This window comes from Microcebus murinus, chromosome 6 (genome assembly GCF_040939455.1).
Source record: "Microcebus murinus isolate Inina chromosome 6, M.murinus_Inina_mat1.0, whole genome shotgun sequence".
Classification (NCBI taxonomy): Eukaryota; Metazoa; Chordata; class Mammalia; order Primates; family Cheirogaleidae; genus Microcebus; species Microcebus murinus.
Genome location: NC_134109.1, coordinates 10,536,916 through 10,561,079, shown reverse-complemented (window position 1 = coordinate 10,561,079; position 24,164 = coordinate 10,536,916). Strand labels below are relative to the sequence as shown.

The window sequence follows — 24,164 nt, the reverse complement described above, 5'->3', positions numbered from 1 at the left end:
GGGAAGCCGGAGATCAAACTCAGAGCCAACGCATCGGTCTGTGCATTTGTTTTCCAAATAGGTATTTTCCTGCCTTCGTTCCTGTGAGTGCACTTTTTCCTCCCCAGATGGTGGATTCTTTACAATTGAAGTTACAAAACCCAACTTCCTTCTGAACAAGCTCAGACCACTTAGGAGCCTCAAGAAGGGATGCCCGTCTTCGGAGCCCACACGCCCGTGTCTCTGGCACCCCTGTGACACCCCCACCTGCCCGCCTTCCTGCCCGCCGCCCGCTGCGGAGACCCTCTGCGTGCAGCCCTCCTCTTCGATGACAGGCCCCCACGCCGCCGGGACAAGGCATGGCCATAAAACCAACTGTCCGCAGCCATTTAGGTCTAGGCATGGTTAATGCCAAAACTGGCTTCCAAATTGACAGTTAATGAGGGAAAATGACGAGGGGGCGTGTTAACAGATGCAGGCTCGAGGTAATAAACAGGCCATTAAAGCCCGGTAGTAAACAGCTTGCCAAGGACCATTTATGAATTTATTTTTTTGAAGGAGAAAAAAATTAACCAACGAAGGCTTGTCTCCTTGGGTGACTGGCTCCGACAGGCAGTAGGAAGAAGTGAGGGGGGTTCCCAGACAGGAGAGGCTCTCTTAGGAGGCCCCTCTGGCTGGGGCGTGCAGGTGGGGCCTGGCACATGGGCAGTGAGTGTGCTGTGGGTTCCCAGGGACCGGATTTTGGTCCCAACTCTTCCTCATGCCCTTGGAGGCCGATAGGGTGTGGGGAATTGACCGGCATTGACCTTGGCCCTGCCTGTGGCCGATGCTGGGACTTAGAAGAAGTGACCTGACTTTCTAGGCTCTCCCTCCTGCAAAGACTGGGTCGGACAACGTGATCTCTGCAGGGCCTTGCGCTGAATTAAGTGGTGTCCCTCTGCCCCTAAAATTCTTGTCCTTCCTAGAACCTCAGAATGGAAATAGAGTCGTGGCGGATGTAATGAATAAAAAGGAGGTCACACTGGAGCAGGTCGAGTCCCGAACTCAGTGTCCTTACAGGAAGAGAAGAGACTCAGACGTGCAGGGGCTGCAGCGCCGCACCTGCGAGCCAAGGATCGCCAAGGATTGCTGGCGATGCCAGGAGCTAAGCGGAGACAAGAAAGGACCCTCCCCCAGGACCTTCAGAGAGAGCAGGGCCCTGCTGACACCTTGCCTCCAGACTTCCAGCTTCCAGAACTGTGAGAATAAATGTCTGTTGTTTTAGACCATCAAGCTTGTGGCACTCGGTTGTGGCAGCCCTAGGAAATGAGCGTGAGCCTCCAGCTCCAAACCTCTAAGCGGGGATGAAAGTGAGCCTTTGGAGGGCAGGCCTGAGCATTCGCATAAAGCAGCGGTTCGCAACCCTCAGGGAACATTTGCAGCATCTGGGGACATTTCACTACTGGAGTCGGGGCGGCGGGATGTGGTGTGCCCCCCCCCCCCCCGGCAGCTAGTGGGGTGGGTGGAGGCCAGAGAGGCTGCTGAGCATGGCACAGGGCACAGGACACAGGGCACAGGACAGCCCCAAGCACAGGGCGTTCCCGGGCCCAAAGCCATGCAGGGCGGGGTTGCCAGCCCCTGGAGGATGTAGATGTCACCTCGGAGCCCTGCTTTGGGCTTTATCAGAACCAGCCCGGGAGAACCACCTGTGCCCAGTGCAGGCTCTGACATACTGGAGTTACAGAATGATTCAACTCAACAAGATTAGATGATCTAATCTTCCTAAACGGAACCTTCTATTAATAGTTAATAAGACCCCTCCCCTCCTCCCCATCCGCACACACGCGTACTATCGGGATCCGCGTGCTGGGCTTTGCCGAAGTTGTGTGTGTGTCAACCCCCAGGCCACAGGTGGGGGTAGCAGAGCTACAGTGGGCGCCCATCTGCTTGAGGACAAACACATCAGGGGTCACTTAACATAAAGACCCTGAGAGTTAATGGCTCAAAGACACTCCCGGGGTGGGGCCTCAGGCTGGAGAGCGGGTCTCTGGCAGGGCTCTGGTCCCTCCCTAGGGATGCAGCCGAGCCAGGGACACCTGAGGGACCATTGCCGAAACCACCTACAAGGCTGTGAAGGTCCCCCAGAAGAATATGTGGGTGTGTGGGGGGAACAGGGTATGTATTAAGATGTTTAGCTTAAAGGGACTAGATCATTTTTCATTGTTGAGTTGAATCACTCTGCGATAAACGTAGGTAAATTGAGACGGTCACTGCAGGCTGGTTTCCATGGTATCAAGTCAAAGCCAGCAGCATCTTCCTGCCCCTTCTGCCTCTTCTTTCCCACTCCTGACTCCCCATACTTCAGGGGGTGACAAGCAGATAGTTACACTCTGGGGGTGTCAGTAAAGGAGAGACGAATGAATAGACAGAGAGGAGGGCCAGGCTGAGGGGAGCTCCGGGGGCTGGGGAGGTGCCCCGGGGCCGCCAGGCTGAGGGGCAGGGGAGGGAGGAGCTGCCCGGCAGAGCCCGTCCTTGCCCACCTGCCACCCGAAGAGAAGGGCAGGAGTCGTCCTCTCCTGCCGCCTCCACGGCCCGCAGGAAGCCCGAGGGCAAGGAGCGGGATGCACTTGCTAAGGGCCAACCTTGGGGTGATGGGGAAGGGAAGGGTGGCCAGAGTGGGAGAGTGACTGGGGCCGGGAGGAAATCCAGCACGGAAGAGTGGCCTGAAGCAGATGCAGCAGGGATGCCCGTGCTCACCTCATCACACGCCACGGCCTGGGCGGCTTCCAGTTGTGGAATTCAGATGCCCTGCGCCCCCCACTAATCTCATTTAGTGATTTGTAGGGTGTCTCCAGAATCTGCGGCTTATTTTATTTTATTTCATTTTTAATTTTAAAATGTATTTTACTTATAAATTTCTTTTCTTTTCTTTTCTTTTTTTTTTTTCCGAGACAGAGTCTCGCTCTGTTACCTGGGCTAAGGTGCCGTGGCATCAGCCTGACTCACAGCAACCTCAAACTCCTGGACTCAACCTCCTCCTGCCTCAGCCTCCCGAGTAGCTGGGACTACAGGCACGAAGCTATTTTTTTTCTATTTTTAGTTGCCCATCTAATTTATTTTCATTTTTAGTAAAGACAGGATCTCGCTCTTGCTCAGGCTGGTCTCGAACTCCTGACCTCTAGCGATCCTCCCGCCTCAGCCTCCCAGAGTGCTAGGACTACAGGCATGAGCTGCGATGCCCAGCCGAATTTCTTGTACAGTAGGATAAGCTTTTTAAAAGGCAACACCCTGGGTAAATTTTACTAGCAGAGTGAGCACAGTCTCGGCATGCTCTGGGCAGCAGATTTTCCCGGGTCACTGGGAGGTCTGAGCTCTGGTTTTATACTGGTTTCACTGTGTGACCTCAGGCCAGTCACCTCTACTTTGTGGCCTCAGTTTCCCCATCAGTGAACAGAGGGGTCTGGAGTCTTCCAGCCTGAACAGACACTGTACTAGCGCAGCCGGCCTGGCTAGCTCCTAGCTAGGCCCCAGGCAGCCGAAGGGAAGAAGGAGGAGGCTGTGGGCGGCTGTTCATTCCCCGGCTCCTGCCCTTCCTCAGCCCTGAAGGTGACAAAAGCCGAGAGGGATCCAGTCGCCTGCCCAGAGGTGCACGGCTGCCCTCTAGGCTCAGCTGCAAATCGTGTGCTCTCCTGACACAAATGGGTGCGGTGGATGTTGGGAACCCAGGGGAGTTCCTGGGTGGCGGATGGGCGTGGATGGGTTCATGGCGCATCCACACCCCACCACCTTGCCTCTGTGGCCAGAGCAGGTGGGCAGGGCAATGGTTGGGGCACCCCCAAATCCCTGGGCTGCTCACTGGGCTTCCCTGTGCCCCTCACTTTGGTTGGGGGAGATGCAGAGATGATCCCCAGGAGGAAGGGACGCAGGGGAGCCTGTCCCCAAAGAAGACCGTGTTCCCAAGAGGCCTCCCATGTCCCACTTCCCCGAACCAGCCCCGTGAGGACAGCGGAGAGGAACGCTCGCCCTAGGCCCGGTACGTGAGCGCAGGGTTGGCCGCTCTTTGCCGCGGACGCTGTCAGTGGTTCTCCTCTTTTACCCCGAGAGCCCAGCACAAGCCCGGAAGCCAGCAGGGGGTCAGGCCGCGTTTGGCAAGTAGACGAACACGAGGCCCACCTGTATCAAATACTTCCTTGGGTGTTGCGCAGTGCAGAGCGTGTCGCCATCTTGCGGCGGGTTCCCGGCAGCAAGGGAGCAGCAGAGGCAGGAGAACCTTCCCCAGAACCAGGCCTAGGCGAAGGGACCAATGCATTGTCCTCAAGTTTATTATTCCTCCTGCTGTCACTGTTCCTGCTGACAATAGTTTTCACCTGTGAAGACGCAGGGAGGCTGGGAACTTGCCCGCGTTCACTCAGCCAACGAGCAGCCTCGTCCCTCCCGGCATCTCTGCCAGCATTAGACGCCGCCAACCCCACCCCCAAAGGCCAGCTCTTTTGTCCCTTGGTTCTTCTGTCACCTCCTTCTGAGAAGACAACATCTCACAGTCTTCAGACCTCTCATACTATTTCTTTTTTTTTTTTTTTTTTTTTTGAGACAGTCTCACTTTGTTGCCCAGGCTAGAGTGAGTGCCGTGGCGTCAGCCTAGCTCACAGCAACCTCACACTCCTGGGAGCAATCCTGATGCCTCAGCCTCCCGAGTAGCTGGGACTACAGGCATGCGCCACCATGCCCGGCTAATTTTTTCTATATATATTAGTTGGCCAATTAATTTCTTTCTATTTATAGTAGAGTCGGGGTCTCACTCTTGCTCAGGCTAGTTTTGAACTCCTGACCTCGAGCCATCCTCCTGCCTTGGCCTCCCAGAATGCTAGGATTACAGGCGTGAGCCACCATGCCCGGCCTGTTTTATTTTTTTAAAACATATGTATATATTCTTTTTTTTTTTTTTTTTTTTTTAAAGAATTTCCATCACTCAGCCACAGGCGTCCCCTGCAATCACTGGTGTCCCTGTTGATGTTCTCAGAGGCCACTACAAAGAGAAGCATCATGTTTGAAGCCCAACATTGAGTCACACGGCACTTGTACCCTGGCATTACACTGAGTCATGCCAGGTTTTATGTTTCCAAAGCACTGAGAAGCTCCTCGGTTGGCATTTCCCAGCCCAGTGACACTGTCAACGCCTCCAGCCTCTGAGCTGGGGACGCTCCCTGCCTCGCCTTTCCATATTCCGCAAATACGTATTTAGCACCTAGACCCTGCTCTAGGCTGTGGGGTGCAGCAGGGAACAAGGCAGGGGAGGTCCTTGTCCTCGTGAGGCTCGCACACAGGTAGGAGAGAACATGATTGCATGGAAAGATCATTTCTGAGCGTGACGTTTGAAAGGAATAGGACATATACAGTGCGACTGTAGAGGTGGAGGCAACGGAGCTAGAAGGCTGGGCAAGGCTTGCTCAGGGAGAGGACATTCAAAGGGTGAAACCGGGCAACCCACGTGGAGAGATGGGCGAGTAGCAAAATGCAAAGGCCCTGATGGGCCGTGTGGCTGGAGCAGAGAGGGTGGGGTGTGGGGCTAGGAGCTGAGCTCAGAGGGGCCGGCAGGAGCCTGGCTACCCTGGGCCTTGAGGGCCACGTGAAGTAGTCCGAACGTCGCTCGAGGTCCAGGGCATCCGTCTCACTGAGGTTCCACAAATGCGAGGCTCTGAGCGCTCATTCACTACCCAGGCCGTTTCGCAGGGTTTTGTTTGCCGCCAGCAGGCTTGAGGAATGAGCCGCCTGCCTCCATGACAAACGGCAGGCTATCTCCTGCTCGCTATAAAATGGGGGGTTCCCGAACTCAGAGATCGTCCCCCGTAATTCAGACCCACTGCGTGTCCGAGGAAACTGAGCAGAACGTGCCGACACCCTGCGCTGCTTTCACTGTGAGTAACAGTCTTTTGTCTCTGACCAGGAGTCTTGTGTCTTCTGCCGGCATCCGTGAAACCGGCAGGCTCCTTTGTGAGCTTGTGAGTAAACTCTCAGCCCCTTCTCGGTTCTTGGCAGGTTGACTTCTGGAAGGTGTGCGGGGTGGAGCGTGTGTGGGGCACGAATAGAAAGGAATCCGGGAGACCAGCCGGGAGGCTCTCGGAGCTGTCAGGGTTAAGGATGGTGGAGGATCAGCCCAGGATGCAGTGGGCTGATTTGGGGTCGTATGGAGGCAGAGGTGTTAGATCTTACCAAAGCGTGTAGGGGAGGGGGTAAGAGAGGATCAAGGATGTCCCCTAGGTTTGTGGCCTCAGCGGCTGTCCGGATGGCAGTGCCACTTGGACAGGGTCACTGGTGGAGGGAAGTTTGATGAACTCTCTTAGGGCCGTGGACTGTTCAGACCTCCACGTGAGACGTTCAGGGAGGGTTTGAGGGTCTGGACCCTTGGAAAAGGCCTGGGCTGGAGGTGTGCACTTGGTGACACAGAAAGCCACATGATGGGCCGTTGCCCTGTCCTAGCCAGGAGCTGAGCCCTGTGCGTTTGCTCTGTAGAACCTCCCAAGCTTCAGCGGCTGGGCCTGAAGTTTCCTCTCCGGCTCCCAGTCCTTCCCAAATGCCCAGCAGCCCCAGGTTTTGAAGTGTGGGCTTTCTGGACCTGCCTTGGAGACTGTCAGTCAGCGAACAAGAGGGAGGCTCTGGGCCCAGTGGCCAGCCCTCAGCGTCCTTGGAATCTGGACTCTACCACCCGCTGCCAGTGTGCCACTGAGCACGTTCTCTTGTACAGCAGCCTGTGCAGACTAACAGACCATTTGCTCCTTTATTTCATCCATGGTTTTTTCTTTTCTTTTCTTTTCTTTTCTTTTTTTTTTTTTTTTTTTTTTTTGAGACAGAGTCTCACTTTGTTGCCCAGGCTAGAGTGAGTGCCGTGGTGTCAGCCTAGCTCACAGCAACCTCAAACTCCTGGGCTCAAGCGATCCTCCTGCCTCAGCCTCCCGAGTAGCTGGGACTACAGGCATGTGCCACCATGCCTGGCTCATTTTTTCCATATATATTAGTTGGCCAATTAATTTCTTTCTATTTGTAATAGAGACGGGGTCTCGCTCTTGCTCAGGCTGGTTTCGAACTCCTGACCTTGAGCAATCCGCCCGCCTCGGCCTCCCAGAGAGCTAGGATTACAGGCGTGAGCCACCGCGCCCGGCCTTTTTTCTTTTTTTTTTTTAACCACTTCCATACGATAGTTTGTGCTGTGCATTGACGACGCATCCGTTTTGCTCTTGTGTGATGAGGAAAGCTTTAAAGCACTGAAAGCTTGTTTTACTTTACAGGCAGCTTTACTTGTCATGTAAATCAGAATAGGTAACATATACATATATGCTTTCATTACGTTATTTTTCAATGTTCACAATTTTATTTTGATAAATGAAAAATTAGAAAAGTCCTATCACGGCTGTCGGCTAAAGTCGACGTGCGCGTTCATCTGTGGCTGTCGACTGTAGTCGATGCTGGTCCCGAAGTGGTTAAAGAGATGGAGTCTTGCTCTGTCACCCAGGCTGGGGTGTAGCAGCCCAATCACTGCAGCCTCAAGCTCCTGGGCTCAGGTGATCCTCCTGCCTCAGCCTCCTGAGTAGCTGGGGCTACCACAGTGCCTGGCTGATTTTTAAATTTTTTGTAGAGATAGGATCTCACTGTGTTGCCCAGGCTGGTCTTGAACACCTGGCCTCAAGCGATCCTCTCACCTCAGCCTCCCAAAGTGCTGAGATTACAGGTGTGAGCCACTGCGCCCAGGATTTCATTCCTGAACTCGTATTGTGCACTTACTGTGGGTCAGGCACTGCTCTGGGCTCTGCGGACACAGCAATGAACAAAACAAAGTCTTTGTGCTCACAGAGCCTGCGTTCCCAAGCAAGGAATAGACGATGAACAGATGACCAAACAAAGAACAGCGAAGCAGGGTGGGGCCCCTTCTGGGCCACCAGATGCCCGTCTTCAGAATGGCGACCCTCATTCCCCATCCACTGGGAGCGATGGGAGTCTCTCTGCCAGTTGCCCTTGGCTGAGGGAGGGAACCTCATGCAAGGTCACCCTCACTCCCAGGTGCACCTGCCTCCCAGGACTGGTTCGTGTGGGGATATAAAGGCCTTGCCTCAATTTGGGACCATTTGGAAGGGTCATCCCAAGTCAGAGCTCCCTGTGGAAGGTACGAGATAAGACTTTGGTTGTGCAGTAAAGTAAGAAAGTGTTGGATGGGTAGATGGATGGATGGACAGCTGAATGGACAGACAGGCAGACAGAAGGGTGGGTGGATGACTGAGGCTTACTGTGTTTAACCTATTCACCTGAGCTCCACTCTGGACCTCCCTGTCGACACAGCCAAACCTGCCCTCTGCCCTTTAGCACAGGGCGCTGGGCTTTCCCAGGCACCTTCTGCCTTTTCCCCATCAGCTGTTGGAGAAACAGCAGGACAGCGCGGGGCACACACTGGCTCGGTGCTCTGAGAGACTTAGGTCCAAGACTGACTCAGCTGTTGTACCTCAGAGAATCTGCTGTGCAGATTACATTTTTAAAAAAGACTTTACATAATGCAGGACAGATAGTCCGTGCCCACTGAGGGCCATAGCCCTCCTGTCCTTCTCTCCAACCTGGTTTTATTTATTTATTTATTTTGTCATTCCATGTCTTGTACCTCATCTAGTCTGAGAGCAGCAGCCACTAAAAATAAAAACTGTTTTTTTTTTTTTGAAACAGCATCTCAAAAAAGAGCACACTGCAGCCTCAAGCTCCTGGCCTTCAGCGATCCTCCCACCTCCACGGATTTCAGGCACGATCGACCTCTCCCAGCCTAAAAGTAACAATCATTCTAAAGCTCTTATTTCCTTAAATTCTGTCTCTTTATGAAGACAATGTGGGTAAGCTTATGTGGAAATTAGTTTCATTAAGGATAAGCAAAGGTGAAATCAGGAATTAGGAAAACGCAGGACTCATAGGCAGGGACCATAAGGCTACGTGTACAGTGGCCGGTGCTGAGCTGCCCGGCAGACTAGGTGAGAGGGGAATGTGGTCGGTCATGCGGCTCTCATTTATCAGTAAAGCGAGACTCTAGCAGCCACGTCAGGGGATCACGCAACAGAAGAAATTAAATCCCACACCCTTCTAAAATTCATGAATCGAAAGAATTTTGGAATGCTGAGCCTGCCTGTTCCTGGAAAGAATTTCTACGTGAAGCCTAGACTGAAGCAGGGAGGAGGGGAGGATTGCAAAGAAAGGAAGTAGGTGGCCTGAAAAAATTATTATTATTGTTACACATAGCAGCAGACTTCAGCTAACATCTCTGATGTGTTGTTGTGCCTCTCGTGGAGAAATGAAACTCGTATGCACACTGGTTGGGAAAACGCTTCCACCTAATTGCTTGCGGACGAAGCGCTTTATTTATAGACAGGAGAGGAAGCTTGGCTCCCGGCTCTGTAATACGGCAGGGAATGGCGCCAGGTGGCTGCCAGCCCCGGTTCACTCTGCGCTCCTCGGGGCAGGAATGTGGAACCTCTTTCCCTGGAAACACAGTGGGTTCTTCTCTTTTTCTTTCGTAGACACTTTCTTTATTTTTCAAATTTGAGAGCTCTTTGGAGAAGAACCCGCTTAGCCACGAATGTCAGGGACTTGAGGCTGCAGTGTGCTCTTCTTTGCTAGCCTCCTGTGTGCGTAGGTGGTGGGATTTGAGGACGGGGGACTCTGCCAGACCTCACCACTCTTCCTCATGCCTTAATTAACCCCCAAGGAGAGACGGTGGACGGATTCCACCCAGCTCTCAGATTCTGGAACCACCGCAGAAGGCAATGTGACATTCCCATGAGTTCTCTGGGTTAGAGGGGAGGAGGAATTTGGGACATGGCAGAAGCTCTACTGCCAAATCCGTGGGCTCCAGGCAGAAGGATGGTCCCCTAAGAGGGTGACCTTTGCTCCGCTGCCCTTGAGGGAGGGTCAAGGGAAGCCCGAGAGAATTGTGAGCGTGGGCCACGTACACTGTGTCCCAGCACAGAAATGGCTCTGGGCCGCAGCTAGAGTTTCCTCAAATGGTGCTCCGGGTCAAGGAGGTGCAGAGGGGGCCTGTGCATGAGAACCTATAGACTGGGTTTGACGGTTTGCAGAATTCTCTCAGCTACTCGTGTTTGCCTGCATTCCTTGTCGGCAGACACTGATCGTGCACCTGCCGTGTGCCAGGCACGATGCACAACGTATCGGTTTCTAAAAGGATGGAGACAAACAGCATCTGCCAGTCTCCTCCCCCCACATCAGCGCGTGTGCTGGTGAGTCTGCAGCCTCCAGGCCTCCACCCCCATCTCCAGGCCTGCAGTCCCCGCAGCCTCACCTGGTGACTGCAGTGGCCTCCTGACCGGTCCCCTGGTGGCAGCCAGCCGTGCCCCTCCAGTCTGTTCTCCACGAGGAAACCAGAGGGATCCTTTCTAAAGTAAACCAGATCATGTCAATTAAAAGTAAGTCAGGGCCGGGCGCGGTGACTCACGCCTGTAATCCTAGCACTCTGGGAGGCTGAAGCGGGTGGATTGCTCGAGGTCAGGGGTTCAAAACCAGCCTGAGCAAAAGCGAGACCCCGTCTCTCCTATAAAAATAGAAAGAAATTAATTGGCTAACTAATATATATATATATATAGAAAAAATTAGCCGGGCATGGTGGCACATGCCTGTAGTCCCAGCTACTCGGGAGGCTGAGGCAGAAGGATTGCTTGAGCCCAGGAGTTTGAGGTTGCTGTGAGGTAGGTCAATGCCACGGCACTCACTCTAGCCTGGGCAACAAAGCGAGACTCTGTCTCAAAAAAAAAAAGTAAGTCAGAAACTACACCAGGTAAGGAAACAGGGAAAATGTCACCTGCACAAAACCGTCCAGGAGCCGGTGATGGAGAGATTAGTTGTCAACTTGGCTGGGCTCTAGTACCCAGTCACCCAGTGAACCATGACCCTCGGTGTTGCAGAGGAGGTATTTGGTAGATGTGAGTAACACCTACACACCTACAATCAGTTTACTCTGAGTAAAGGATGCTCCCTTTGATAGTAGGGGTGGCCTCACCCAATCCTCGGGAGGCTTAGGAGCAAAAACTGAGGTTCCACCAAAGAAGAAGAAATTCTGCCTCGAGCCTGCAGCATTAGCCCCTGCCTGAGTTCCAGCCTTCGGGCCTGTCCTGTGAGTTTGGGACTTGCTGGCCTCTACAATCATGTGAAATAAGTCTCTCCACACACACATACACACACACACACACACACACACACACACACACACACACAAACACACACATACACCCCTGCTATTGGCTCTGTTTCTCTGGAGAACCCTGACTGTTACAAGCCCCCTGTCTTTATGAATAATGCCCAAGTCCTTCAAGTAGCCCACCAGGCCCTCTGCTTTCCTTCCCCCCATCCTGCAGCCAAGTGGGGGATGTCTCACCTCATCTCAGCACCTGCTCCCTGGCTCAGTAGGCTGCAGCTGCACCACGCGTTTCTCACCCAGGGCCTTTGCACATGCTGTCCCCCTGCCCCCCACCCCTCTCAGCATGCCTCCCCCTGTACATCTGCATGGCTGCCGGCTCCATCACTTCTCCCTAGAGTCTCACCAAGCTGGCACTGTTCCTGCCCACCTAAGAACTGTCCCCCACCACTCCCTGCTCAGAGGTAGCGTGTTTACTGGCACTTTTCCTTTCTCTTCTTTCTCCCCACTTGAGGGTGGAGGTGCCCTGAGGGCAGAGCCTTTTGTCTATCTGGATGGCCGCTCTGTCGCCAGCACCTAGATCTGTCTGGCACGTAGGAGGTGCTTGTCTCACCCAGCCCAGGCTGTCATAACAAAATACTGCAGACTGCATGGCCGAAGCAACAGAAATTAATTTTCTCACAGTTCTGGAGACTGGAAGTCCAAGATCAAGGTTCCGGCAGGGTTCAGTTTCTGAGCAGGGCTCCCTTCCTGGCTTACAGACGGCCACCTTGTCACTCTGTCCTCATCTGGCCTTCATTTAGTGGGAGTGTGTGGACAGAGAGGGGGAGAGAGAACTCTCGAGTGTCTCTTCTTGTAAGGACACTGGTCCTACTGGGTCAAGGCTCCACTGTTATGACTTCATTTCGCCTTAATTACTCCCAATAACTCTACCTCTGGACCAGTCACATGGGGCGAAGCCTTCAGCATATGAGTCTGGGGGAACACAGTTCAGTCCATAGCAGTGCTCAACCGACACAGGTGGAATGAATGAAAGGGCAAAGCATAGGCAGTCATGTGATCACCATTCAGGGGACCCCAACCAGCCTGGGGGGTGCAGGAAGCTTCTAGAAGAGGGGACTTCTTGGCCAAACCTAAAAGGTGCTTCCACACTGATGGGTGTTTTGTTATAATTCTTTCTACATCATGAATCAAAAAGCCAAGGCTCAGTGATGGTCAGCAATGCCCCAAGGCTGGAATGGAGAATCGGAAGGCCTGGTGTGGGGTGGCAGTCGGGTTCAGTCAGGAGACAGGAGCCGCAGCGGGCAGTTAACAGAGAGAATTTGACATACAGGGTGGTTAACTAGGCACAAAGTTGTTAGCTGGGTAACTGCAAGGAAGGTATTATGCAGGTAGCAACTGCAGGGACCTGCGACCACCTCCAGGGCCAGGGGAACAAAGGGAAGAGTTTGGAATCATTACAAGTGAGAAGCTAAAAGGAGGGCCCAGGGGATCTGGCTCCAGCCCCCTGAGGAGGGACACCAACTGGCGGTGCTGGGGTCCCCAGGGTGGGGGCACAAGGAGGCGGTGTCTGTGAGTGCCGGGAAAACTGCAGACAGGATCCAGCCGGTTCCCCAGACCAGCGGTGGTGCTGGGTGACGCTCGTGGGGAGAATTCCTAGCAAGGCAGGCAGCGAGAGCGGGTAGTTGCCTCGTCCTGCCTCTTGCATGGAGACGGGTCCCGGAGATGGTGTTTGGGGACAGACTGACTTGAAAGGCGACGACAGTAGCATCCAGCAAAGCCAAAACAGGCTGACTCTTTGACCCACAATTCACCCCTGCGTATGGGCTGGAAGAAAATGCATGCGTGCCCCGGAAGACACAGAGGCTGTTCACGGAGCTTGAGTCAAATCATCCCAAAGTGGAAACAGCCCAAGTGTCCTTCAGCCAGAGAATGGGTAAATAAATTGTGGACTATACACAGAATTAAATACTACGCAGTAATAAAAAAAAAAAAAAAGGACAAACATTGAGACATGGATGAATCTCACAGATGTAACAATGGCCAAAATGCTAATCACTTTTGCCAGTGTTTGACCCTCCTATGAATGGACTTGGACAGTATGCTCTTCCAGTCTGCATGCTGTATAGTTCTGTTTGTAGGAAGTTGAAAACTGGGCAGAGCTAGCTGATGGTGAAGGAAATCAGAACGATGATCGTGTTGGGTGGGGTAGAGGGTATTGGCTGGGTGGGGGCATTGAGGGGCCCTCCATGGGCACTAAAATTGTTCTATGCCTCCTTCACCATGATGGAGATGTTAAATACCTTAGTATTTGTCAGATTGTGCGCTTGAGGTTTATAACACTCTACTGTGTGTAGGTTGTACCCACATCAAAACTTATTTCAAAAAACGAGTCAAGAGCAGGGACACCAAATCCATGTGTGAATAGGGGACAAAGGCAGTCAGTCACCTTCTTGCCGGGCACCGAAAACAGTGGCGTGGTGCATAGAAGACCTGCGTAAATTACCGTTCAAGGAGTGAATGAAAGAATGGCATCAGTCGCCTTATGTGAAAAAACACACCAAGTCCTTATGGAAGGGAAGGAAATGGAAAATGAAGGCAAACAAAACATTCAGGTTAATAAACCACAAATCTCCATTTATCTATCCAATTTGGAGCCAGTAACAGAGTGCTAGGTGGCCATGATTACAATGCAGCCCCTGTTTTGGTTGACAAATTAATCTGCCCAGGGTTTGGGAAGCGAGGAGCATCTCGGTCTGTCATCCCACAGGCCTCATCCGATGAGGGTGGAATAGATGGAGGCTGCCTGATTTTCATGTAGATTACCCGAGAGCTGAATGTAAATTGATGTAAATCAGGGAAACGGATCAGCGGCCACGGCACCTCATTCTCCATCGTGGGGCCTCTCCTGTGTGCGCCGGCCAGCGGCTCTCTGGGTGCCGTACCAATCTGAGTCAGGCAGCCTTCTGCGGGTGGGGGCGGGGAGGACCCAGGAAGCCCTAGAGGACACAGCATGTCCCAGGAAGGATATCTATGACAACCGCCAGCCGGGCCGCTCCCTGCGAGAGCCGCAGACACATCCCGGCCCTAATGGACACGTCAGGCAGCAATGAGAAGATGGTGATGGCTTTCATAAAGGCAATATATGTTCATTGTGGGAAGGCTAGGAAATTCAGATAAGCAAAAAGGAAAATAAATAGCAGACACAAACAACTCCACGATTTGCATTGCATGTCCTTTAGACATGCTGCAGATATTATGTCCATACATAAAATTTATGTTTTCATGGTCCGTCATTTTCCACTAATTTATTCATTCCTTCGATTCCGTGTTCATCAATTTAGAAACCGAATGGGGATAAATGAGGTTTGTCCACAGGTTGCTTTTCCATGAAGTTAATGAAACAAAAACTATAGGATGTCCCACTTGCTTGGCCCCTTCCAAGGCCCTGTACCTAAATTTGCATGCCTAATTTTGTATTCTTTTTCCTTAAAGAGGACTTCCCAAACTGTCTAATCTCCATATTTTACAAAACCTGACTCCATGCCTGAGCTTAATTGCAAACCAGTGTTACGAGTTGAATTGTATCCCCCAAAAGATATGTTAAAGTCCTAAGCCCTGGTCTCTAAGGTGACCTTATTTGGAAATAGGGCCATCACAGCGTAAAATAATCAGTGTAAAATGAGATCATACTGGGGTTAGGGTGGGGCCTAATCCAATGACTGGTGTCCTTATACAACAAGAGAAATTTGGAGGGACACACCGAGAGAAGACCACGTGACGACCAAGGCAGCGATTGGAGTGATGCATCTGCCAGTCGAGAAATGCCAAGGATTGCCAGCGACCACCTGAAGCCAGAGGAGGCAAGGAAGGGGCTCGCTAAGGCCTTCAGAGAGAGTGTGACCCTGCTGACACCCTGATTTCAAATGTCTGTCACCAGAACTGTTACAAAATAAAGTTCTGTTGTTTGAAGCTACCCGGTTTTGTATTTTGTTATGGCAGCCCTAGGAAACTACGATAGTCAGTGGCTCCCGAAGCTTGCTGAGCACCAGAATTACTGGGGGGCTGAGGTGATCCCCCAGGAGGCTGTTAGGCGAGTGAGGTCATAGAGCCACAGAAGAGAGTATGTTGGTAGCATGTCCCTGGCCCACAGCCTGCAGGCATTCCCGCAGACAGTGCAGGATTAAAAAGAAACACCTGCTCTTGTTTTTTGACTTCACTTTTTCTCCAATAAACAGGAAAACCTGTTTATTGAATGCCTAGTAAACATTAGGTCCCATGCTAGGTCTCCACTTTTGTCACTTATCTGCATCTCACAGTAACTGCCTGCTATGGTTTGAATGTGTCCCCTAAGGTTCATGGAAGTTGGAAACTTAATCCGCAATGCAACAGTGTTGAGAGGTGGGACCTATAAGAGGTGATTACAAAGATGAATGTCATTATTGCAGAAGTGGGTTCCTGATAGAAGGATGAGCTTGGCCTCTCTCTCTCTCTCTCTGTCTCTCTCTCTCTCTCTCATGCTCTCTCGCCCTTCCACCTGCTAACATGGGATGAGGCAACAAGAAGGCCCTCCCCAAGCCGGGTGCGGTGGCTCACGCCTGTAATCCTAGCTCTCTGGGAGGCTGAGGCGGGTGGATTGCTCGAGGTCGGGAGTTCGAAACCAGCCTGAGCAAGAGCGAGACCCCGTCTCTACTATAAATAGAAAGAAACTAATTGGCCAACTAATATATATATAAAAAAAAATTAGCCGGGCATGGTGGCTCATGCCTGTAGTCCCAGCTACTTGGGAGGCTGAGACAGAAGGATCGCTTGAGCCCAGGAGTTTGAGGTTGCTGTGAGCTAGGCTGATGCCATGGCACTCACTCTAGCCTAGGCAACAAAGCGAGACTCTGTCTTAAAAAAAAAAAAAAAAAAAAAAAAGGAAGGCCCTCCCCAGATGTAGCCCCTCAACCTTGCAGTTCCCAGCTTCCAGCACTGTAAGAAATAAATCTCTGTTCTTTATAAATTCCCTACTCTCAGGTATGCTGTTATAGCAGCACAATATAGACTAAGACACTCCCTGGACTAAATAGTATTATCCTCATTTTCCTGACAAAAAAAAAGCCTAGGGAGTTTAAATAGCTCACACAAGGTCACAGCCAGCAAGTGACAGAGCCAGGGTCTGAACCTAGAGCAGGGGTTCTCAAACTTTTTAAACAGGGGGACAGTTCACTGTCCCTCAAACCGAGAGTGCATACTGTGGGCCCGGGACAAGTCGGCTGCTAAGCAGGACAGGCAGCGGCAGCGAAAACACTCAGCGGGCTGGGTAAATGTCCTAGGCAGGTGGCATGTGACCCATGGGCCGTAGTTTGAGGATGCCTGACCTAGAGGGTTCTTGTGCCAAAGTCCACGCTTTCCCTCCATGCTTCCCTCTGAAAGGCACTTGGAGGCCCACAACTACATCTCGGCTCTCACTGTCCACAGCTAGAGATGGAAGCTGCACTGTCTGAGATAGAGTTCAGAAGTTTCCTTCAGTCTTTTTTCCACGCCCCCACTGGGCTGTGCGTCCCCAGAGGGCAGGGCCAGGCCTGTCTCTGCTTCCATTTCATATATCCTCTGGGAGCACAGGGTGGGCACTCAGAAGGAGAAGAAATACTCTTCACTTAAAAAAAATTCAGGCCGGGTGCAGTGGCCCACGCTTATAATCCTAGCACTCCGGGAGGCCGAGTTTGGTGGATTGTTTGAGTTCACGAGTTCGAGACCAGCCTCAGCAAAAGGGAGACCCTGTCTCTACTAAAAATAGAAAGAAATTGGCTGGACAACTAAAAATATATAGAAAAAATTAGCCGGGCATGGTGGCACATGCCTGTAATCCCAGCTACTTGGGAGGCTGAGGCAGGAGGATTGCTTGAGCCCAGGAGTTTGAGGTTGCTGTGAGCTAGGCTGGCGCCACGGCACTCTAGCCCAGGCAACAAAGTGAGACTCTGTCTGAAAAAATAAAAATAAATAAAATTCAGATAAAAAATGGAAAATAACAAGTGAGGGCGAGGGTGTGGGGAGAGTGGAACCCTCATATGCCACTGGCAGGAATTCAAAATGGAGCTGCTGCTGTGGAAACCGATGGTGCTTCCTTAACAGGCCCCACGTGCTCTGTGTGACAGAGCAATTCCACTCCCAGGGATGTCCCCAGAGGAACTGGCAACGGTGTTCAGAAAGCAACCTGGTAGGCGAATGTGCAGCAGCACTATTCAGAGTAGCTGGAAGGGGGAAGCAGCCCAAACACCCAGCAACAATGAATGGGCAGGAAAACATGGTGTGCCCACTCGGTGGAATATTCTTCGGCCGTCAAGAAAGACTAAGGAATAAGGGATTGCTGCTGCAACACGGACGGCCTTGAAAACATTGTACCAAGTGAAAGGAGCCAAACACAAAACGCCACACATTGTATGATTCTTTTTTATTTTTATTTTTTTTGTGACAGAGTCTCCCTTTGTTGCCCAGGCTAGAGTGAGTGCCGTGGCGTCAGCCTAGCTCACAGCAACCTCAAACTGCTGGGCTCAAGCAATCCTCCTGCCTCAGCCTCCCGAGTGGCTGGGACTACAGGCATGCACCGCCATGCCTGGCTAATTTTTTCTATATGTATTAGTTGGCCAGTTAATTTCTTTCTGTTTGTAGTAGAGACGGGGTCTCGCTCTTGCTCAGGCTGGTTTTGAACTCCTGACCTCAAGCAATCCACCAGCCTCGGCCTCCCAGAGGGCTAGGATTACAGGCGTGAGCCACCACGCCCGGCCTGTATGATTCTTTTTATACCAAATATCCAAAATAGGTAGAGACAGAACACAGCCTGGCGGTTGCCAGGGGCTGGGGGACAGGAGGAGTGACTGTGCAACAGGAGTGGGCGTCTCCTTTTGGGGGCTGGTGAAATGTTTTGGACCTAGATAGCGGTGGTGGGTGCACAACCTGGTGAATATACTTAATGTCATTGAATTATACACATTAAAATGATCATTTTTACGTGTACTTTACTATAATAAAAGTATTTTCAAAAAAAATTGTTGATGGATTTTTTATGCCATTGCCCTCTCTCTCTTCTCCCTGCCACGTGCAAACTTCTCCGGAAAGCCTTGTCCAGGCCGGGCGAGGTGGCTCACACGGGTCATCCTAGCACTCTGGAAGGCCGAGGTGGGTAGATTGCTCAAGGTCAGGAGCTGGAAACCAGCCTGAGCAAGAGCGAGACCCCGTCTCTACTACAAATAGAAAGAAATTAATTGGCCAACTAATATATATAGAAAAAATTAGCCAGGCATGGTGGTGCATGCCTGTAGTCCCAGCTACTCAGGAGGCTGAGGCAGCAGGATCGCTTGAGCCCAGGAGTTTGAGGTTGCTGTGAGCTAGGCTGACGCCACGGCACTCACTCTAGCCTGGGCAACAAAGCGAGACTCTGTCAAAAAAAAAAAAAAAAAAGAAAGAAAGAAAGAAAGAAAGAAAGAGAGAGAGAGAGAGAGAGAGAGAGAGAGAGAGAGAGAAAGAAAGAAAGAAAGAAAGAAAGAAAGAAAGAAAGAAAGAAAGAAAGAAAGAAAGAAAGAAAGAAAGAAAGAAAGAAAGAAAGAAATGAAAAGAAAAGCAAAGCCTTGTCCATACAGGCTCTCCCTGCTGCTATCACCCCTGCTCAGTCCCTGGGTCCCTCCAGCCTGGTTTCAAGCAAGGTTGTTCCCTGACGGTCCCACTAGGTGACTGTTGTACCTGTCCTCTTAGCTGCCAACCAGGTGCCACCACTGTTCATGCAGAGCACACACACACACACCCTTTTTTCCACCTGGGGTAAGCTGCTGTGTCTGAAGACTGTTTTGCTCCTGGTGCCACTCACTCTGTGCTGGAAACTTTCAGACTGACACCACAGCGCTGACCTTGAGCAAGGTGTCATTCCCCAGCGGAAGAGATGGGCCTGAGCCTAGCAATTACGCGCTGATGGCCGTCAGCCCAGCTCGTCCGGGGGACAGAGACTCTCGCCCAGGCGGGCGTCCGCTGCGGAATGTGTATTCATGAGAGTCAAAAGGAAATTTGCACATGTCTCAAATTGCACCCTACCTTTCCCCATCAATTTTCTTCTCCTGCGAAAGGTAAAATTAAAGGCTTCAGAATATTACCCCTTTTAGTAGTTACCAGGTGACAGGGAATCAAGGTGTCAATGCGGTTGACAGGCTGGTGGGTTGAACTTGGGCTTGGGATATCCTTTATCACAGCTACAATCGGGGCACTTTGTAACCAGGTCCCGGGGACAATAGCAATTAATTTAGGGAAAACTCAAACACAGTGAAAACGCCCATGAGTGGTTTTGCCAGCGTGTCTTCGGAACACTTCGAGCTCTCTGGGGTTCAGCGGGGGCAGGAGGCCAGAGGCCAGAGGGTTCCGCATGCAGGTTTCTGTCCAGACCACCGGGCACAGGCTGGCTCTGCCGCTCACCAGCTGCCCATCGCCTGAGTCTAGTTTCCTCTTCTGTCAAATGGGAAGAGTGACAGTTCCCATGGCATGGGGGCTTTTGTGACATTTAGGCGCACATTTCTTCATTTGACAAAGCTTTATTTGCTAGACACCGAGGGCAGGAAGGAGGTCACGCCAAGCCCCTGCCCTTGCACCACGTGCATTCTAGCGACACCGAAAGCAAAGAACCAGAACAGGGTCTGACTTCTTGTAGCCCTAAGTAAATGCTAGTTACTAGTATTATGAAGAAGAGCATGTTTTCCTTTTTATTGTGTAGTGCACAAAGTATACAGCTCAAGGATTTTTAAAAATAGCCTTCATTTTTTAGAGCAGTTTTACATAATAGATTGATAGCAAAATTGAACAAGAAGTATGGAGAGTTCCTGTGTGCCCCTGCCCCGCCCCCGACACGGCCTCCCCCATTATTATCAACATCCGACTCTGGGGGGGGCACATCTGTTACAATTAATGCACTTGCGCTGACACGTCATCGTCACCCAAAGTCCATAGTTTCCATTAGGGTTCACTCTTGGTGTTGAACATTCTATGGGTTTGGACAAATGTACAATGACACATATCCACCATCGTAGTGTCACATGGAGGAGTTTCACTGCCCCCTCTCCCCCAATCCCTGGCAACCACGGATCTTTTTTGCTGTCTGTATAGTTTTACCTTTTCCAGAATGTCATATAGTTGGAATCATATTTTAGTATGTAGCCTTTTCAGATTGGCTTCTTCCCTTAGCAACAGGCATTCAAGATTCCTCTATATCTTTTCATAGTTTGATAGTTCATTTCTTTTTAGTGCTGAATACTATTCCACTGTCTGGATCTACCACAGTTTAAAAGCTGAATAACATTTTCAGCTGTGCATTTCTATCTATGGATCGATCAATTGATCGATCTATCTCTATACATCTCTCTCCTTTTGGTCCTATTTCTCTAGAGAACCTTGATTAATACAGGTACCCTCAAAGTCTGCAGGGGGTGGATGGAGGGAAGGCAGACCACACAGGCATGGGGCTGCTTCCCGGGCAGCCAGGGTGGCTTATTTTATGCATGGAGCTTCTGAACAAGGTTTCATTTGTAAACGAGAGGGAAGTTTGCACTGCTTACAATTTTCTTCTTCTTCTTTTTTTTTTTTTTGAAAACCACTGCTCCAGAGCTGGGATTCTTCATGTTGAATCTATAGAACTATGGATCTTTGGCTGGGTTTCTAAGAGCTAGGGAGTTTCTAGAATTATAAGAAGAAATCTGTGTACATGTTTGCATATTAATATTTTTTCTGGGAAGACGATCCCATGGTTTTCAACTATTCCAAAGGGTTCTTCGGACTTGTTTCAAGAAAGGATAGGAACTATAGTACAGCACTTCTCAGACAAATGTGCACATGCATTTCTCAGGGGATCTTTTTTTTTTTTCCCCAGCCATTTTTGTAGGACTAGAGCTAGAGGTAAATGAATAGAATAATGCTTTCTACCCAGTCGTCTCCCCCAGCCCATGTCAATGGCCCAAAGTTTAATTCTTAGGGGATCATGTTAAAATGCAGATTCTGTTTCAGGAGGTCTTAAGTGGGGCCTGAGACTCCTCATTTTTCACGTGTTCCCAGGTACTGCCAATGTTGCTGGTCCATGGACCACACTTGAATAATGGGGTCATAGAGCTGTGCTGCCAGTAAGGTAGACACCGGCCACATGTGACCACTGAGCTCTTGAAATGTAGCTCATTCAGTCTGAGATGTGCTGTAAGTGTGAAGTACACACCAGATTTCAGACCTACTACCAAAAATAAGTAAAATGTCTTCTTAATAATTGTTATATTGATTATATGTTGCAATGACTATATTTTGGATGTGTTGGGTTGAAAAATATATTACTTAAATTCATTTAACCTGTTCCTGCTTCCTTTTTTATAAATTTGACCAGTGAAAAAGTTAAGTTACATCTATAGCTTGCATTTGTGGCTCCCATTCTGTTTCTGTTGGCTACCGATGACTAACTGGCAGCCAACCCGGGAATGAAGACATGGTGTGAGGTAGTGGAAAGGAGTTTGGTCCCAGGGGCAAGTCCCCGTGGTGCAGCTGCACAGCCTAAAGACCTTGGGCTAGTTGCATCCCTGTCCCTGCCTGAGCTAGCCCACCAGCGTAACAGAGAGGTTGGGGGATAGGGTCACTGAAGGCCCCTCTCATTTGGGTCCAACAGAACCACACGTCCTTAACACAGCGCTGCACAGTTTTGCAGGGAGGCAGTGTGGTGGCTGAGGTACATGGCATGGGGCAGGGTGCCTGTGCTCACATCCTGGCTTGCCAGTTCCCACCTGTTTGCCCTGGGGCACGGTATTGCACCTCTCTCTGCTGGACCTTGGTTCTCCCATTGATAAAACGGGCATAATTATAGAGCCTTTCTCACAATGTTGATGAGGGGAATAAACGAGCTCAAACCTAGGAAGGCTTCTTAGACCATGGCCTGGCACACACAAGCCCTCAAGAGGAGCTATTATTTTTTATTACAAGCCAGGGCTAAAATTCACATTTCACCTCTTCTATATGAATTCAGACTTTTACTATGAAAACTCTCAGGTTCCTCTTTTGTGAAATGAAGACACCGTTACCAACGAACGAGTAAGACAGTACACGTGAAGTGCCTGGCGCCGTGTGTGGGACATAGCAGGCCCCGAATGAATGGCAAATCATTGTCCTCTTCTGTCCCTTTCCTTTATTTTAGTGTCTGTTCCTGGGACCAAGAGATGTTGTACTTTATTAAATAAAATATCCCTTCTCCAGGGAGTTGTTTCTCAGAGCAATGAAGGGTTGAGTTTTAAGCATTCTCTCTCAACAACAGGAAGTCTGGTAACAGACCCAGGTAAACTTCCAGCATGAACCTTCCAGGGACCTATTTTATGCCCCATCCAGAATTTGATCAAAAAGTAAAACTAGAAATTACTGTTGCAAACCAGCTCCCAGAGCAAGGATCCTCATGGACGGCCACAGTGGGTAGTGCCACCTGTATCATTCATCTGCAAGACCTGGAAACTTTAAAGTTGCACTTTTAGGTTGTGCCTTTGCCCCCTCTCCTCTCTGGGTGGTGTGTTTGGGTCTTGACTGTAATCTATTTTAGGTTTGCAGCCCCACATGACATTTCTGGTTTTGTTTCGCCTGACTGATGGGGTCCAGAAGGCTAACCAGTCACCCTGCGTGGGACACTGCATGTCTGCAGTAGAGCTGCCCAACCAAAAGGGCTGGAAAATGATGTATGGGTGGAGGGGCACTGCCTTGCCTGAAATAAAGGGTGGGTTAATGGGCTGGTCCTCACTCGGGAAGGAGAGGGTGAAGTAGCTGAGGACCACAGCTACTTCAGTCAGGGTTAGGGTTAGGGTTAGGGTTGAAAGGTCATTTCTGCAGGGCTATCAGGGAAGGTCGCAGGGCCCACCAACTTTTCTAGGCTTTGAAGAAAAAGGCAGCTGTGTTGTGGTGGGAAGCTTGCCAGTGTTGCCAGCTTCAGCTCCCAGCTCTGCCCCTTGCTACGCGGCCTCTGTTTCCCCACTGTTAAAATGGGGCTAGTGATACATTGCCCCAAGGTTACCACGAGGGCTCAAGGGAATAGCGTGTGAGAAGGTATCCCCTTCATAGAACTGGTGCTTCGTAAGCATCAGCTGAATTGGAAACCAGTAGACAAGCACACACGGTCACGGGGGAGAGTTAACGAGAGGCACCGTGGCTTCGAGATCTGTGGCTGTGAGAAAATTGCTGACGACGTCTGAATTCAAGCCCCTGAGGACTTCCTGCAGGTTGTCTGCGGTGGGTCTCACAGTGGTGGTGGAAAGAGCCTACTGGCTCAAGGCTGACTGTGCCAGAAATCTCTGGGGAATATCCTGTGTAGGTGGATATGGTACTTTTTATACTGGTTTGGAAAAGGTGAGTGTTCTGTGCCCATTGGCTGGCTGTTTCCCTTACTTTGTTCAAATGGCTCATCACACCCCAGTATTCATTCTCTCCTTCTTTCGTTTGTCATTATAATTACTACAACCCTGCCCACCTATCCACTCACACTCACTGTGACCCATTGCATCAGCAGGGTGATTGCCACCCAGCTGGACCCCATGTTCTAGCCTCCCTTGCAGCTAGAAGTGCCCAGTGGAATGTGAGCAGAAGGATGCAACTTCCAGGCATATCCTTGGAGAGCAAGTTGCTTGTCCTCCACTCCTCTTTTCCTTCTTCCCACTGGCAACAACTGGAGCAGCCTCCAGGGAAGCAGAGTTGGGAATCATGTGTTGAAAATGGCAGAGTTGCTGCACCAGCTGGTTTATGGACGACTTGGTGGAATAAAACCAACTGCCAGCCCATGAGACGGCTCATCTACCGCTACATCGATATAAGAAAGAGAAACAAAATCCTCTCTTGCTTAAGCTTGTGTATTTTGGAGTCTCTTTGTTAGAGCAGCTGAGTACCCACTCTAACTCATGCGCAGGGCTCGCCCGCCCTAACTCGCCCACAGGGCCAATGTAGCGTGAGAGCCCAACCAGACGGAACATTTTGCTAAGACCAGTTCTGTAGCGGGCGGTGGCTTCCCTCGCTTGTC

At 50.8% G+C, this 24,164-nt stretch overlaps 1 pseudogene; it reads right to left on the bottom strand.

The window, feature by feature from the left end:
* Nucleotides 1-21,024: 21,024 nt before the first annotated feature.
* LOC142871761 (uncharacterized) lies at nt 21,025-21,119 on the bottom strand (annotated as a pseudogene).
* Nucleotides 21,120-24,164: the final 3,045 nt, after the last annotated feature.